Genomic DNA, 5,624 nt, shown 5'->3' on the forward strand with positions numbered 1-5,624 from the left:
CAAAACACGTATGTACTACGTGTTTATACCTAGCAAAGACAAAGCCCTAAGCTCAAGAAAAAATAACCCAGAAAAGTCCTACAAGGACACGTACAATCCAAGCAGATTCAAAAATGAAAAGAAAACATATGATACAAGCCTATTAAATAGGAACTTACAAACTATCAACCAACATGTTGTAGATTCTAAAAAAAAAAAACACCATCAGTATTGATCAAAGCTTACTACATTTGTCATTGAAAATACCAGCAGCCTGATTGATCAAATCCTGCATGCAATTAGCATTTTAGTGGCACTCAAGATCTGACCGATGCATTTGTTCGCACATCCTTCCTATTTGCTATTTTGTATAGGGATACAATACCACTAATCATTAAATTAGGACTAACATTTTAAATACACCATCCTATTTGCTAATTAAATACTTTGCTTCTCTTTATATACGAATATCAAAAATCAAAATTAATAGGTAATTTGACAATCTTCTTTCCTACAAAATCATTTATGCCACGGATCGATGACATGGCACAAATCCTACCGTCCATTGCTAGCAATCCCACGTCCATCCATCCATCTGAAGAAAAGGAGAAAAAAACTAGCAGCCCCACTACTCGTCCTCGCGAACCCTACCCTAGCCACTCGTCGCCTCCTCCCTTTCCAGATCGCCGCCGCCACCTCCCTCCCCATCCCCTCCCCGCACCCGCTGCGGCTCCCACCCTCCCCGCACCCGCGCACGCCGCCGTTCCCTCCTCCACCTGCAGGCCATGCCGAGCCCGCAGTCTCCCTCCGCAAGATCGCTCCGGAGCCCGCTGTCCTCCTCCACCGACAACAGCTCGTCCCCTTTTGAGGATGAATAGCTCGCGGTAACCGATGGCTGGGCTCAACGACGTTCCTATATCCCCCATCTCCTCCCCTCTAGCGATTGCAGAGGCGACGACAGCTACGCTGCCGGAGGGACGACCTGGAGGTGAAGACTACTCCTCTCTTGCATGTGTGGTACTCCCCTTTCCCTCTGCCATGCGGTAGCGATCCGGAGGTCGGCGTGGGATATGCAATGGTCCTGCCCGAGATCTCCGGATACAACGACCTTCTCTTGTATCCCTCTCCATTGTCGTAGTTCTTATCGCTGGTGAGCCCTCGCTCCTCCTATTATTCCCTCTTCTCCTTGAATTTCTGAAACTCTAGGTTAGGGTTCTTTGTTTTGGGATGTGGTGCAGAGCAAGATGAAGAAAGAAAGGGAGTTTCGTACTACCTGTAGGTAACGGGTGATGTTGGGGAACTGGAGATTGGCATCTGGCCATGGAATTAATGCAGGTGGAGGTGGAGATAATACAGAAGAAGAAGAATATGTGGATGACAGAGAAGAAGATGAGGAGCTCAAGTCTACAGACGGGGAACCATGTTACAGTCTCTTTTTCGTTCCCGCCAAAGGTGTTAAGCTTGTTTCTTCTCTGTTTTAGATGCATTGTTCCTTCTTTTTTCTGTAGGGACTTCACTGTTTTGGCTGAACTAACTCAATTAATTAATTTCTCATGGAAATAGGAAATTTTAATGGAGGGTGCTTAATTAGCCGTTCCCTTCCTTAGTGGAGGCTGCTTATTTTAATATGGTAAGAACTCCTATTCGATTGTGATTAAGTCAAATGGGTATACCATAGCTAGTTTTCTTATGCCCGTGCTTTGGAACTTTACTTTGGTGGAGACACTAACCCTCGCCCGGCCTGTCAATATTCATGGAGGCTGCAAATTCGAGTTAGTTTTGACATGTTTGCTATTTTACAGTTGACTGAAAATAATTGGCTTCATTCAATTTTCTGCTCCTTTTCATTTGGTGCTAAGATTCATGCTGAAATCTCCGTGCGGGTAGGTATCACATTCCAACAGACCCATACCATCTTTTTCCCTTGAGATTCTTGTACACGGTTAGATTTTGAGGTGCACAGTTCACTAGCATTACCCAGTCAAGCATATCATTGCAAGCACATTTGCATGACACGTGATTTACACTAGGATTTATATGAATTCTTGTTTTTATACACATGTGCTACAGATTTCACCCCTAGTATTTTAACTTCCTACTTCGATGGATATGGTAAAATGCAACAATGTTCTAGCAATAGCCCAAATGGATTCGGTTATTCTTGCTTAGCAAAGTAAGACTAGCGAAAGGTACAAGAATGTTTCTGTTTCAGGAGGAAAATAATTCAAAATCTGACAATATACAGTTGAAGATATCAATTCCAATAAACTGTCTAATTAAGTTTCAAGGCATAACAATATTGTCTAATTATATAAACTGTTGTGTTTCATCAATTACACCGTTTTTAGAGTTCACGCCTTGGAAGCATCTTTTTTTAATCTAAAAAGTCTGATCGATAAAAGAAAGAGGCAGAAATGGATGGACCATGTGAACCTAATAATAAAGTAATGTAATTCAGCTTTCATTAGAATAGAATAGTGAAAATACAATCAGTCCTAGGAAAAATTCAGGGAGATTTTAACTAATGAATCAATCCCTTAATAGAATAATGTTTTTTTTTGCATAGCCTTAATAGAAAAATGTGTTTCACCTCTTATTAGAATAGAAACCGTGGAGATACATACATACATGCAGTTAGTCCTAACCATTTCTGTACAAAATAATTCAGGGAGATACATACGTGCGCCTTTAGTATAGTAACTTATTTCATACCATCAGGTTGTATCTCCGTATGTCATCTTTCTTGTTTAATAAATGCAAACATATATGCTACACTATCTTTATACCAACTATAATGGATGGTAGTCATTATCTCTGCAACGAGTTTAAGTTGTTCTGAACTTATTTTCTCTGTTGCAACACATATAGATGTGCAATAAGCTTCTTAGAGACCAAAAAAGTTAGCAAAATGGACAGCAACAAGCCAGGCAACGCACCATCACGCCTCAGGTGGCGCCCCAACTACTAGTACATGCAAACATACGCGTAGTCAGAGCTCAATACACCACTACTGTTAGAGGATCAAATAGTTATAATTTATTTATTACTTGTACATTATAATATTCTGTACCCGATGCATGCACGCACACTTTGCATGCATTTTTGACATCATGGTGATTAGAAGCAGAATAGACACTTATTCAGAGACTTAAAGATTAAATTAAGAAAAGATTCACATGTATTTTATTCGTACCTTCATTGAGAGAAGTTGTATGCTTTCTTATGTTTGATTATTTGAATCAGCAGGATGATCTGAAGCACCCAGTAGAAGTAGAGGACAGGACAGGAGGAGGGAACAAGAAGATTCGTTTATCATTGATGTTATGTGTGATCAACAAAAACTTGTGCTTCTCATCCAATCTTTGTCGAACTATGTTGATGTGTGATTATGCACTTGTTGGGCCATTTTGCTGTGCACCTCCACTTGTAGAACTATTTTGTTGTGCACTTGTAGGACCTTGAACCTTTATGTGTAGATGAGTCGATGGATGATGTATTGTAATTCATGTGATGTGTTACTGAAATGAAATATATACAACTAATTTGCAATCTTTTATTCTTTTGTACTTGTTTTCTAATGGGCCTATCCTGAGATATACATGATTTTGGAAAAATAATGCATCAGCCTAAACAATTTAGACATTTTTAATAATAAAATAGTATTGGTGGAGGCCCATGTAGACTAGATTATTGAATTGGGTTGTGTAATTTATGATGATTCCATTTGGTCACTAGCAATTCCATGTCAGCACAGCCACGTCAGATCCTACGTGGCTCACACAATTGAGTAATGACCAAACCAAAATTTTGGTCAATAAAGATCTATGACCAAAATTTTATAAAGGTCAAGTTTGTTCATTCTTGACGGCCAACTGTTGACCTTGTAAATTTGGTCAAAAAAGGTCAATAAGCAACAACAATGACGATTCAATGACCAATATAGGGAGTCATAATTGACCTTATTTCTTGTAGTGATTCCAATTCACTAATATTGGAGGGTAAGTACTTGCATATGTGTTGTGCTGCACATATACTTAATCTGATTGTGAAGGATGGTATGGATATCATGGAGAAGAGTATAGAACAGGTTCATGATAGTGTTGCATATTGGTCTGCTACTCCTAAGAGGCACGAGAAATTTGAAAAAATGGCACGAACTCTAAACATTGAATACAAGAAAAGGTTGCTTCTTGATTGTAAAACGAGATGGAACTCAACCTACATAATGCTATCCATTGCATTAGAATATGTAGATATTTTTGAAAAACTAAAGGGTCGTGAGAAACTATATAGTTGTTGTCCAACCAAAGAGGATTGGAAGATTTCTAAGTAACTTTGTTGCAGGCTGAAAGTTTTCTATGATGTCACTGAGGTATTTTCAGGCACTAAATATGTCACTGCAAATCCGTTCTTTCCTAAAATATGTGGTATTCAGTTGGCAATACAGAAAAGGTCTGCTAGTGACAATAAGGTTGTACAAAAGATGTCCGAGCAAATGAAACACAAATTTGATAAATATTGGAAAGACGTACATGGTCTTATGTCTATTGCTACTATTCTTGATCCAAGGTACAAGCTTCATATGTTGCAAGCTTTGTTTGGTTCTCTCTATGGAGTTGAATATGCAGATGTGAAAGTTGACGAAGTAATGAAGTTAATGGCTAATTTGTTGGAAGAATATCGAGAAGATGATGAGATTCTGGCTACTTCAGAGGTTGTGGGCACTGCTATTGCACAAGTTGTCAGAGCAGATGATGTAATGAATATTTTTGATCAATATATGTCCTCAAAATCTATGATATCTGGTTCTCAAGTGCGGACAGAATTGGACTTGTACTTGGAAGAGCAAACTATCAAGAGAGTACCAGACAAAGGTATGGACATCATAAGTTGGTGGAAGATTGCAGGTGCAAAATATCCTACTTTGCAGAAGATTGCTCAGGATATATTGCCTATCCCAGTGACATTGGTGGCATCAGAATCAGCCTTTAGTACTACTGGCAGGCTACTTAGTTCACATCGTAGCCGACTTGTGCCAAGTATGGCCGAAGCACTCATGTGTATGCAAGCTTGGTCTCGTGCCGATATGATAGGTAATTCATCCTCTCAGATTGCAAACATTCATCTAATTCATATTACACAACAGTTATTTTGTACTGAGTGTTCCTTCATCACTTAAATCTTGCATCAGGGGATAGCAACTCCAGTCTCTTTGCTGCATTTCAAAGTGTTCTTGATGATGATGAAGAAACTATGGTAAGATATTGAACTTGTTATAGTTGATTTTTACATGATATAATATTCGTTGTTTTATTTTTACTTCCATGATTTTAATTGTTGTTGTTATGATATGTTCACATGAAGGATGAGTTCAAGTCTATCATAACTGAAACTTAATCCATCATGCGATGAAGAATGAAGATGATGCCTAGAAGAATACCTTCCTTCATTTGTAGTGAGAACTGTGATGGTTGTAAGAAACTATGACTGCGGAATTATGTTGGGCTATTCCTATGCATTTTGTAATAAACGAAGATTGAAAAATTGTGCTTCTATTAATATGTCATTCTGTGAGGAATTAAGGATGTAATTTCATACTTATGCTGAATTGCTGATTTCATGTTTTGCAATGCCATTTTTTGAGA

At 38.7% G+C, this 5,624-nt stretch overlaps 1 long non-coding RNA gene across 1 annotated transcript; it reads left to right on the forward strand.

The window, feature by feature from the left end:
- Nucleotides 1–1,537: 1,537 nt before the first annotated feature.
- LOC123399799 lies at nucleotides 1,538–3,372 on the forward strand. The gene is made up of 2 exons (XR_006610430.1): nucleotides 1,538–1,609; nucleotides 3,226–3,372. It is a non-coding gene; the product is annotated as an uncharacterized LOC123399799 (long non-coding RNA).
- The last annotated feature ends 2,252 nt before the right edge of the window (nucleotides 3,373–5,624 follow it).

Source organism: Hordeum vulgare, chromosome 5H, assembly GCF_904849725.1.
Source record: "Hordeum vulgare subsp. vulgare chromosome 5H, MorexV3_pseudomolecules_assembly, whole genome shotgun sequence".
NCBI lineage: Eukaryota > Viridiplantae > Streptophyta > Magnoliopsida > Poales > Poaceae > Hordeum > Hordeum vulgare.